Genomic DNA, 13,004 nt, shown 5'->3' with positions numbered 1-13,004 from the left:
GAGCACAGACTGCCACTGCTGCCCCTCTATAACCAACCGCCCTCCTCCCCAAGTTCCATAGCCTCCACACCCAGACGCCCAAGAACGCGGTGGGGGGGCCTCCGGCCAACCAGCCACTCCACCACAGAGGATTGCCCCAAAAAAAGAAGGCTGTCATTCAATAAATTTTAAAGTTGTAAACTTTTAAAGTGCTGTGCTTAAAGTGCTGTGTGGCATTTTCCTTCCCTCCTCCACCACCCCTCCTGGGATACCTTGGTAGTCATCTCCCTATTTGTGTGATGAATGAATAACGAATGCATGACTGTGAAGCAGCAATGACTTTATTGCCTCTGCAAGCAATGATTAAAGGGAGGAGGGGAGGGTGGTTAGCTTACAGGGAAGTAGAGTGAACCAAGGGGTGGGGGGTTTCATCAAGGAGAAAGAAACAGAACTTTCACACCATAGCCTGGCCAGTCATGAAACTGGTTTTCAAAGCTTCTCTGATGCGTACCGCGCCCTCCTGAGCTCTTCTAACCGCCCTGGTGTCTGGCTGCGCGTAACCAGCAGCTAGGCGATTTGCCTCAGCCTCCCACCCCGCCATAAACATCTCCCCCTTACTCTCACAGATATTGTGGAGCACACAGCAAGCAGTAATAACAGTGGGAATATTGGTTTCGCTGAGGTCTAAGCGAGTCAGTAAACTGCACCAGCGCACCTTTAAACGTCCAAATGCACATTCTACCACCATTCTGCACTTGCTCAGCCTGTAGTTGAACAGCTCCTGACTACTGTGCAGGCTGCCTGTGTACGGCTTCATGAGCCATGACATTAAGGGGTAGGCTGGGTCCCCAAGGATACATATAGGCATTTCAACATCCCCAACAGTTATTTTCTGGTCTGGGAATAAAGTCCCTTCCTGCAGCTTTTGAAACAGACCAGAGTTCCTGAAGATGGGAGCATCATGCACCTTTCCCGGCCATCCCACATTGATGTTGGTGAAACGTCCCTTGTGATCCACCAGAGCTTGCAGCACTATCGAAAAGTACCCCTTGCGGTTTATGTACTCGGCGGCTTGGTGCTCCGGTGGCAAGATAGGGATATGGGTTCCGTCTATAGCCCCACCACAGTTAGGGAATCCCATTGCAGCAAAGCCATCCACTATGACCTGCACATTTCCCAGGGTCACTACCCTTGATATCAGCAGATCTTTGATTGCGTGAGCTACTTGCATCACAGCAGCCCCCACAGTAGATTTGCCCACTCCAAATTGATTCCCAACTGACCGGTAGCTGTCTGGCGTTGCAAGCTTCCACAGGGCTATCGCCACTCGCTTCTCAACTGTGAGGGCTGCTCTCATCTTGGTATTCATGTGCTTTAGGGCAGGGGAAAGCAAGTCACAAAGTTCCATGAAAGTGCCCTTACGCATGCGAAAGTTTCGCAGCCACTGGGAATCGTCCCAGACCTGCAACACTATGTAGTCCCACCAGTCTGTGCTTGTTTCCCGAGACCAGAATAGGCGTTCCACAGCATGAACCTGCCCCATTAGCACCATGATGCATGCATTGTCAGGGCCCATGCTTTCAGAGAAATCTGTGTCCATGTCCTGATCACTCACGGGACCGCGCTGACGTCGCCTCCTCGCCCGGTATCGCGTTGCCATATTCTGGTGCTGCATATACTGCTGGATAATGTGTGTGGTGTTTAATGTGCTCCTAATTGCCAAAATGAGCTCAGCGGCCTCCATGCTTGCCTTGGTATGGCGTCCACACAGAAAAAAGGCGCTGAACGATTGTCTGCCGTTGCTCTGACGGAGGGAGGGGCGACTGACGACACGGCTTACAGGGTTGGCTTCAGGGAGCTAAAATCAACAAAGGGTGTGCCTGTACATCAAGGAGTATTTCAGGCAGGACTGCACGGAGGGTTCCAATAAGAAATGGTGCACCTAAGTTATCGTTGTTATTGGAACAAGGAGGTTAGCCTGGCCTCTGATTGATACATGGCTAGATTTACCTCGCTGCACCTTCTCTGTAAGTGACTGCAGTGTGATCTAGAAGAATGAGTCCCCTAGACAGCGGAGGGGGAGAAGCAAATGAGTACAAAACAAATCTGGTCTATTTCTTGTTTTGATCCACTCCATCTATCTTTTACATCTTTGGCTGGCAGCAGACGGTGCAGAAGGACTGCATGCCATCCACATCTCATGGCTGCTCGGCAGAAGATGGTACAGTACGACTGCTAGCAGTCCATATCGCCTGCCCGCTCACCATAAGACGGTTCAATAGGACTGACTGCAGGACTAAAGAGAATGACCTGCTCAAGTCACTCCAAATTTAGTCCCTGCGCCCATGTCTGCCCAGGCGCTCCTGATCGACCTCACAGAGGCGACCAGGAGCACCTCAGACATGACGATGACGGCTACCAGTCGTACTGTACCGTCTGCTGCCACAAGGCAAGGGGTTGCTGCTACTGTGTAGCAATGCCGTACCGCATTTGCCAGCACCCAGGAGACATAGGGTGACGGTTACCTGAGCGGGCTCCATGCTTGCCGTGGTATGGCGTCTGCACAGGTAACTCAGGAAAAAAGGCGCAAAATGATTGTCTGCCCTTGCTTTCACGGGGGGAGGGAGGGAACAGGGGCCTGACGATATGTACCCAGAACCACCCGCGACAATGTTTTAGCCCCATCAGGCATTGGGATATCAACCCAGAATTCCAATGGGCAGTGGAGACTGCGGGAACTGTGGGATAGCTACCCACAGTGCAACGCTCCGGAAGTCGACGCTTGCCTTGGTACTGTGGAAGCACTCCGCCGAGTTAATGCACTTAATGCACATAGAGCATTTTCTGTGGGGATACACACACTCGAATATATAAAACCAATTTCTAAAAAAACGACTTCTATAAATTCGACCTAATTTCGTAGTGTAGACATACCCTAAGTTAATTGTATCCAGTTTGCAAATTAATTCCAATTCAGCAGTCTCTTGTTGGAGTCTGTTTTTGAAGTTTTTTTGTTGACAAATTGCAACTTTTAGGTCTGTAATCGAGTGACCAAAGAGATTGAAGTGTTCTCCGACTGGTTTTGGAATGTTATAATTCTTGACGTCTGATTTATGTCCATTTATTCTTTTACGTAGAGACTGTCCAGTTTGACCAATGTACATGATGGCATATATCACACTGGTAGATGTGCAGGTGAACAGGCCTCTGATAGTGTGGCTGATGTGATTAGGTCCTATGATGGCATCCCCTGAATAGATATGTGGACACAGTTGGCAATGGGCTTTATTGCAAGGATAGGTTCCTGGGTTAGTGGTTCTGTTGTATGGTTGCTGGTGAGTATTTGCTTCAGGTTGGGGGGCTGTCTGTAGGCAAGGACTGGCCTTTCTCCCAAGATCTATGAGAGTGATGGATCGTCCTTCAGGATAGGTTGTAGATCCTTGATGATGCGTTGGAGAGGTTTTAGTTGGGGGCTGAAGGTGATGGCTAGTGGCGTTCTGTTATTTTCTTTGTTGGGCCTGTCCTGTAGTAGGTGACTTCTGGGTACTCTTCTGGCTCTGTCAATCTGTTTCTTCACTTCAGCAGGTGGGTATTATAGTTGTAAGAATGCTTGACAGAGATCTTATAGGTGTTTGTCTGCTCAATCAGAGCTGAACTCAGTTGTGGTGGGACTGTGTTTCTGTCCTACCTTCTAAGAGCTAAAAATCACTGAGAGATGAAGTCACTTGAGATGAGGCTGTGTTACTGCCCAGCCCACAAAGAGCTGAAAATTACTAAGAGGCTGATGTGCAGAGGTCACAGCAGAGAGGCAGGTGACAGCAGAAGGTGACTGACAGTTGGCTGCTAATGAGTGGCTGGTGAGGCGGAGCGGGGCAGCAAGCGGCCAGCAGGGCAGCTGGCAGAGAGGGCCAGAGCAGGGCTCTGCAGAGAGGCGCGGCAATCAGGAAGCAGGGCGGCTGGCAGAGAAGCATGGTGAGAGCGGTGAGCAGGTGGCCGACAGGAATGGCCAGGCAGAGAGTGACAGCGAGAGAGTGCCCGAGCAGTGGAATGAGTAAGACGCCTCTTTACCCTCTCCCCTCCACCCAGGGTGGGAGGTGAACTCTGCAGATGCACCTCTGAACTCTGGGTCTGCACTGACCAAGAACAGCAACTGCTAGTGTGGTGCAGAGAAGGGTCGGGCACATGAAAGGGACTTTGGGGTTACTGGACTTAAGGACCTGAGGGGAAAAGGACACTGCCCAGCTTATATAGGGTTGGGTCTTTTGTTCATGGTTTATGTTTATGAACTCTGTTTGTGGTATTTTCCAAAATTAACGCCAAGTTTCTTCCCTCCTTTTATTAAAAAGTTTCTTTTCTATGACTGTGAGTGGGGAAGTATTGCCTCTCAGAGGCACCCAGGGGTGGTGTGTAATTTTCCCAGGTTTCTGAGTGGGGGCTAGAGCCGGTTCTGTGGGTATCAATGGAAAGAAACCCCTAGATATTGAACCCGGCCCTGATTGCTGCTGGCTTCACATGGCAGAAGGGTTACATTTATTTAACCATAGGAACAATGCACGATATAAGCAAAAAAAGGATTTTAAAACAACAAAAAGTCTACACACATGTCTGTTTTACCGAGGATCTCACCCTCTTCCTGATGGAGACCCCACAGGTCTATCTTCCCCCAAACACACACACTGTAGGATCTGGGGTCTTAGCTCAAAACCTGTGTCCCCACTGCGATGGAGGGAATGTGTCTCTTTAAACCCTCCTGCAATCCACAGGATCTGAGTTATTTCTGAGGAAATCTGTCTGAGAGGCCCACCAGAGGACTGGGCCCAGGTATCAAAGTGAATGGCACTTGCATTGTCTCTCAAGTGGTTGCTGAGGTGTAGATCATCTCCCACCTTCCTGAGTGCATTTCCTGATGATTCTGCTATTGAATTCACTCAATATATGCATACCGAAAACATCACAATATCTTGGTCAAGCTACAGTATTCATAAATCACACAGGCAGCTCCAATGAGCTCAGAAGGCTATTGCCAGCCAAAATACAGGAGCATGTTAATCTTGATTTTCCTTTGGAAAAAATGGTTACTAATTCTTTGTAACTGTTGTTCTTCAAGATGTGTTGCACATGTCCGTTCCATTCTTGATGTGTGTGCCCTGCACACAGTTGTTGGAAATTCTTCCTGCAGTGGTACCCATCAGGACAGCTTGAGTGCCCATCAGGACAGCTTGTGCACCACTACGTGCCGGTATAAAGGGCCAATTTGCCCCTCAGTTCTTTCTTGCTGGACAATTCCAATGTAGAGAGGTAAGAGGACGGATCATGGAATGGACATGTGCAACACCTCTCAAAGACCAACATTGTTACAAAAGGTTAAGAACAGTTTATTCTTCTTTGAGTGATTGCACTTGTGCGATCCACTCTCGGTGAGTCACAAACTGTAAAGTCAAAGAAGCTATCAGAGTTCATGTACATATAGACTGGAGTACAACTTGTCCAAATGCAGCATTGTCTCTGGAATACTGAGTAATGGCATAATGGGATGCAAAGGTGTGAACCGAAGATCAGTCTGCTACTCTACAAATCTCCTGGAGAGGGACACACGGAGGCCACTTGTGATCTTGTGGAACGTGCCTCACTGCTTGTCTGGAAACTGTCTGCCAGATCATATCAAACATGAATCCAGGAAGTTATCCAAGACCAAATTCTTTGCAAAAAGACCAGGAAACCCTTCATTCCATCTGCTATGGCTACAAATAGTTGGGTTGACAAACAAAACTGTTAAACCTGTCTATGTAGAATGCCTATGCCCTTCTAAGATGTGCAGATGTTGCTCCTCTCTTTTGGCCTGTAGTGTTGGGTGAAATGTAGTTAAGTAAATTGACTTGTTAACATGAAAAGTACATACTACTTTAGAGAGAAATCTTGGATGAGGATGCAAGTACATTTCATCCTTAAAAGGATTGTATACAGTGGTTTGGGTGTCAGAGAACGCAGCTCAGCCACACTCCCAGCCAGTGATAGGTATCAGGAAAGCCACCTTCAGAGATAGGTGCACTAGAGAGCATGTTGTCAGAGGCTTAAGCGGTGGCCCCATGAGCTTTGACAAAACTAGGTTCAAGCCCCAGGGCTGGATAGGTTTCCTTATTTGAGGGTACAACCATTCCAGGCTCTTCACAAATCTCATTGTCATATCACTAGATAATATAGAACAGTAACCCACATGAAGTTAGGAAATGTGATATTGCTACTAGGTGGACCTTGATAGAAGAAATTGCTAAACCTTGCCATTTTAGGTGCAATAGATAATCCAGGATATGCTGGATAAGAGGACTGCATTGGCGAGACACTGGATTGTCGAGACCAAATGGAAAAATGCCTCTATTTTGACATATATGCAGCTCTGGTAGAGGGCTTTCTACTATTTTACAAGACCTGGCAAACTTGCTCCAAGCAAGACTCCTCTTCAGCCATGGAACCTCCAGGCCATTAAAAGAAAGGCCTGCAGCTTTGGTTGGAGCAATCATGATCTTGGGAGATCAATTTCACTCCCATTGCACCTGGACTTGGAGACTCCACTGACAGATCCAGTAGAGTGGAGAACCATTGCTGTTGCGGTCACGCTGGTGCTATTAATATAACTGAGGCCTGATCCCGCTTGATCTTTAGCAGCATTCAGTGTCAGAATGGGATTAAGAGAAAAGCATAGTATAGCTTGTTTGTCAGGATAGCAGGAAAGTGTCTGTGATTGAACTGGGACTGGGACTTTGTAGAGACAAAATTATAGGTATTTTCTGTCTGGCCTTGGTTGTCAAAAGGTCTACCTGGGGAGTCTTCCACTGCTGGAAAATGCATCTGGCTACATTCAGGAGGAGAGACCACTGGTATATGACCTGCTTAAGCAGCCTGCCAGTTTATTCCACACTCCTGGAAGGTAAGAGGCTTTGAGATTGATTGAACTGGCAATGCAAAAATTCCATAGGTGAATTGCTTCCTGACAAAAGCAGAGAAGAGCAAGCTCCTCCCTGCCTGCTGAGGCAAAACATCTCCACACTGTCATCTGTGAGAACAAACAGGGTTTTCCCCTTGACATGAGGTAGCAATGCCTGACAGGTGAGGTGGACAGCCCTTAGCTCTCTGATGTTGACATGAAGAGACAAATCCCTTGAGGATCACAGACCTTGAGTTCCGAGGGGGCCCAGATGAACTCCCCTCCCCCGCCAATCCCATGGCAAACTTGTCCATCACCACTGTCAGCAAAGGCTGAGGATGGGCAAAAGGAAAGCCCCTCCCCAAAATTGAGTGGCTCTGTCCACCAATCTCGTGAAGTCAGATCCCAGGAGGGCACAGTGTTCAGACAGTGATGGCTTGGCAAATAACGGAGGCCAGCCAACTTTGAAGAGGCCTGAGGCACAGCCTGACATGCTGGACTATATACATGTGCAAGACAATATGCTTGAGGAGCCTTGTACAATTTTGAGCTGTTGTGATTGGGTGAACCTTGAGATCTGGCACAAAAGATTGAATTGTTTAGAATCTTGTGTCTGGAAGGAAAGCTTTGGCCTGCGTAGAGTCCAGCACTGATCCTATAAACTCTATCTGTTGAAGTGGACAAAGGGCATAGTTATCTGAGCTGATCAGTAGACCTAGAGCTTTGAAGGTTGACTGGATGAGTTGAACATTGGAGAGAACCTGAGCCAGGGACCTGCTCTTGACTAGCCAGTTATCCAGGCAAGGGTAGACCTGTACTCCTCAATTCCTCAGGAAAGCAGCTACCATAGACATACATTTTCTGAAAACCCAAGGAGCTGCTGACAGGACGAAAGGCAGCTTGGTGAACTGATAATGAGAGTGCTTTACTATGAACCTGAGAAACTTTCCATGACTATGATAAATTGCCATATGAAAGTAGATCTCTCTTAAATCGAAGGCAGCATACCAGTCTCCAGGAAGGGAGCAATGTAAGACAGGGTGACCATGCAAAACTTTATCTTTTTGAGATACTCGTTGAGCTGACACAGGTCTAAAGTTGGTCTGAGACCTCTGTTCACTTTTGGGATTAGGAGATAACAAGAATAGAACCCCTTCTCTCTGTGACACTGCAGAATTTCCTCTGTGGCTCCTACCTGAAGGAGAGACTGAACCTCCTGGATTAGGAGCTCCTTGTGAGAGTGGCCCCAGAAAAGGGATGGGGAGGTGTCAAGGTTCCTTCCCCACTCTGAACTCTAGGGTACAGATGTGGGGACCTGCATGAAAACCTCCTAAGCTTATTTTTACCAGCTTAGGTTAAACTTTCCTAAGGTACAAACTATTTTCCTTTTTCCCTTGGACTTTATTGCTGCCACCACCAAGCGTCTAACAGATATATAACCGGGAAAGAGCCTGCTTGGAAACGTCTTTCCCCGCAAAATCCTCCCCAAACCCTACACCCCCTTTCCTGGGGAAGGCTTGATAAAAATCCTCACCAATTTGCATAGGTGAACACAGACCCAAACCCTTGGATCTTAAGAACAATGAAAAAGCAATCAGGTTCTTAAAAGAAGAATTGTAATAGAAGAAAAAGTAAAAGAATCACCTCTGTAAAATCAGGATGGTAAATACCTTACAGGGTAATTAGATTCGAAACATAGAGAATCGTTCTAGGCAAAACCTTAAGTTACAAAGACACAAAACCAGGAATCTACATTCCATTCAGCACAGCTTATTTTCTCAGCCATTTAAAGGAATCAGAATCTAACGCATTTCTAGCTAGATTACTTACTAAGTTCTAAGACTCCATTCCTGTTCTGTCCCCGGCAAAAGCATCAAACAGACAGACAGAGAGAGTTTTTTTCTCTCTCCCTCCCTCCCTCTAGCTTTTGAAAGTATCTTGTCTCCTCATTGGTCATTTTGGTCAGGTGCCAGTGAGGTTATCCTAGATTCTTAACCCTTTACAGGTGAAAGGGTTTTTCCTCTGGCCAGGGGAGATTTTAAAGGGGTTTACCCTTCCCTTTATACTTATGACAGGAGGGAAGGGTAGAATCAAATTGGAGGGTATATCCCATTTCTGCAGTGTCCTGTCAAAATGCCAGTTTAGCACTCCTGGCTGTGTAGATGGAGCAGGCATTGATGCAGAGACAGGAGGAGGAGGTTCTTTATGTCTATAACCCCTACTCTTCTTTCTCTGCAGAGTAAAGTTGGGTCTGCTGTGTGCGGAAGTGCTTTCTGGATGGGGCTGAAGTGTACAATCCAAAGACTTTAAAGTTGCCTGAGAGTCCTTCAAGCCATGGAGTTTAGACAGTTTGCTCTGAGAACAGCGAAGACCCTTCGAAGGGCAGGTTGTGTAAAGTTTGTTGGACCTCTTATGGAAGTCCCAAGGATTGTAGTCAGGAGCTCCTGTGCATGGCCACTGCAGAAGCCATGAACCTAGCCATCAAGTATACTGCATCCAGTGCACCTTGCAGCTAAGGTCTTGCTACAGATTTACCCTCATCAGCTAATAACGTGAACTTCTGCCTACCATTCTGTGGCAGCATGTCTCTAAACTTTAAAATGGAGTCCCACCCATTAAAATCAGACTGACCCAAAATCACTTACTGGTTGGCAATCCTGCATTGCAACCCCCTACTAGAATAAACTTTTCTACCAAACAGCTCTAGGTTATTTTGCGCCTTTCAATTTGGGGGGTCTCCCCTTGTTGCCCTTGTCATTCCCTTTCATTGGCTGCTGACACCACCAGAGAGCCTAGGGGCAGGGGTGATGAGAATATAAGTATTCAAACCCCTGGGATGGAACACAATATTTACATTTGGCCCTTCTTGAGAAAGGGGGAAGGGACAAAGGGGTCTACCAGAGACCCTTAATTAGGATTCTTTAACTTGCTCCACCTGGATCCCCAGGCTAAAGGCCACTAACAGCTGCTAAGGCTGTGGCCTTATAGTCATCCGAGGGAGGCTAAATGCAGAAGGAGACTCCCTCATCAGGAGAGAAAGAAGAGGCCAGCACAGGCTGAGGCTACTACTCTCTCCTCCACTAGCTGTCCAGCAGGGTCCTCCCGAACCAATGACCATCATAGGCAGTAAAAAGGAATTGAGGAGGTTCGAGCTCCTTTATACTAGCCTGCAGGGCATGCAGCAGCAGAGAACTCTTGAGCTGCTCCTATGGTACCTATGAGGGAAAAGTTTCTGATGAGCGTGCATGGGGTACACATACACCAAGAGTGGAATGGCCATGTGCAGTCACTCGAAGAACTTAAACTGCCTGTCTAGAGTCAGAGGAACAAAAATAAACAATTTTAGTCTCATTTGTGCATTTGCATATAAATCTGAAAATAAGTATCAGCCTCCATACCTACAAATAGAGCTGCAATGGGGAGATCCAGCGAGTAAATCAGAAAACCTTTATTATGTGCACCATGCATTGTCAATGAAGTTCAGGCTCCAGAGTATATCGTGTGTTAAAATATGCTTTGTCACTGTAGAGTAAGGCAGAGTGCACCATTTGCTAAATTTTGTCTTCATGAAAGAACCTTATTGGCAATCCATAAACACTGTGTAAAATTTACTCGGCTCTGATAACTGTTATCACTTTCAATGAACAATTAATAAAAATGAGCTAACTTCAGCACTGATTGGCTGTTTTTAATGACTAATATTTGCAGAGGTGACTAGGTTGAGAATTCTTTGTATAGCCAATTTGCATGCAGGTACATTTATGTTGGATTATTTTTATTTTTTTTAAAACACACCCCCTTCAAAGGCATTAAGATTGTCTGTGCAATTACACAGATGTCAGTGGTCAGAGACTGACAGACAGCTCCCAATATCTGTGTCCTGCTCCAATTCACACCAGAGAGCAGACTGTCACACTTAAACTGGGACTGTTTCTGACAGATGTGGAGATATAATTTAGCAAAAAGAGCACTTGAGACCTTCTGCACTTATTTCAGGCTTGATAAACCATCAAGAAAACCTGCAGATTCTCTCATTAAATAGTTTCCACCAGAAGCAAGTCTTAGACTTTTCTAGTTGAAAACACTTTGAAACCTCATTGCTGCCTCCCTCAGCTTCCTCATAAGCCAGCTGTAAGTTTACATTTCCAAGTCACTTATAAAAAATTTGTATTTTTTATTTGTAGGGTCATTCTCAGCTAGTTAACCAGACAGGATGGCATTCTATGTGGAAATGTTGATACATTTGATTGTCTATGAATCTGAACATTGCATATTTATCATAACCCACGCACATTCTTTGCATATCTTTCTCTGGACTGTTACGCTTTCACAAAATATAATGGCTACTTGTGTCTTGGAGATTAGAATCTTAGAAGGCACAGAGTTGAGAAGCAGTTTGAGATTGTGGAGTAAGAGTTGGCTGGACCCTTCTGTTAAAATGGTCCGCAGTGCAATAGGAGAGAGTGCCGAAAACCCCCCCCACAAAAAATGATGAGAGGATTGGAGACACTGAAAGAGCTCAATTTATTGATCAAAAAGTAGGCCGAGAGGTGATTTGATTACAGTATATTAGTACCTTCACAGAGAGAATACAGGATACTAACGGGCTTTTTAGTTGAGAATGAACCAATGACTGGAAGCAGAAGCCAAACAAATTCAAACTATAAAATAAGACAACTTTAACAGCAAGTGATTAACCACTGGAACAAGTTTTCACGCAAAGTGGATTCTCCATTTATTGCTACCTTCAAATGAAGAATGCATGACATTCTGGAAGAATGCTTTAGTCCAGCGGTTCTCAAACCCTGGGTCAGAACCCCAAAAGTGGGTCACGACCCTGTTTTAATGGGGTCGCCAGTGCTGGCATTAACTTGCTGGGGTTTGGGCTGAAGCCTGAGCCCCCACCACGCAGGGCTGAAATCCAAGAACTTCAGCCCTGGGCGGCATGGCTCAGGCTTTGGCTTCAGCTCTGGCCCCCCCTGCCCGGGGCGGCAGGGCTCAAGCTTAGACTCCCCCCTCGAGCTGGCTTAGGCTTCGCCACCCCACTCCCCTTTTGGGGTCATGTAGTAATTTTTGATGTCAAAAGGGGTGCAATGAAGTTTGAGACTCCCTGCTTTAGTCAAATACAATTTATTCACTCTGGGTAACTGACTGAATTGTGCATGTACTTCGTAACGGATTAGATTATCTAGCCAACCTCCACAAGAGTCGTTTAAGAGAGATCTCATGTTTTCTTTGCAGGAGCAAAATACTGATACCAAGGTCAAATTCTACCTTTGGATATGCATGTACATCTCCAGTTGAAGTCAGTGGCAGCAGCATGTACATATTAAGAGGGCTGAAGAGTTGTCTTACCGCAGTGAAGGGTTAAGTTTAAAATAAGCAAAAGCATTGGTATAAGGCAGGCTAAGTTTAGAGTTGGTTTTGGGAATCCAACCAGTATACAGTAAATGATTATCAGCTGTCGTATCTCGCTTACCACCATAGGACTTTGGAAATAAAATATTTCAGTGGTAGAATAAAGTTTCCACAACAAATGTCAAAAGCCAGTAGTATTGTGGTTCCAGACCATGCCGCTCACTTTTACTAGAAGCCACTACTTGATGATTGACTTCTTAGTGGATGTCCCCAAGAGCACATCTGACATGCTCAGTAGCATGAACGTCAGAAGCAGTTGTCACACTCAACTGAGACAGACTAAAGAGGGACAGGATAGAAGGCACAAAAAATTGGCAATGGACCCTACATGATCAACAATAAGCACAGTGAAAGAGACTGGATTGTAACATGCCTTAAAAGCAGCCACTGAGGGACACCGGCAGAAGTACTCTAAGACAGAATCCTGCCCCTGACCAGAAGCAGACGAGGAGGAAGAACATGGAAAGCAAAAGGTGACCTCTTAAGTGTGGAGGGATGTAAGATGTAATGAAAGAATTACGGTCATAAAATCTATTTTGTTTATAAATGCCTTCATTCAATTGGTTTAATTCATTCTTTGCTTTGGAATTCTCCAAATCCCTCATCCCACCCTAGGAGATGGAGACAAAACCCATACAGTATTTATTTTTAGTCAGCCTGCACTCCACCAAAGTGTTCATTTCTT

The sequence above is a fragment of the Lepidochelys kempii genome, chromosome 2, assembly GCF_965140265.1.
Source record: "Lepidochelys kempii isolate rLepKem1 chromosome 2, rLepKem1.hap2, whole genome shotgun sequence".
NCBI lineage: Eukaryota > Metazoa > Chordata > Testudines > Cheloniidae > Lepidochelys > Lepidochelys kempii.
The sequence above is the reverse complement of the archived record's forward strand: the minus strand, read 5'-3'. Positions refer to the sequence as shown.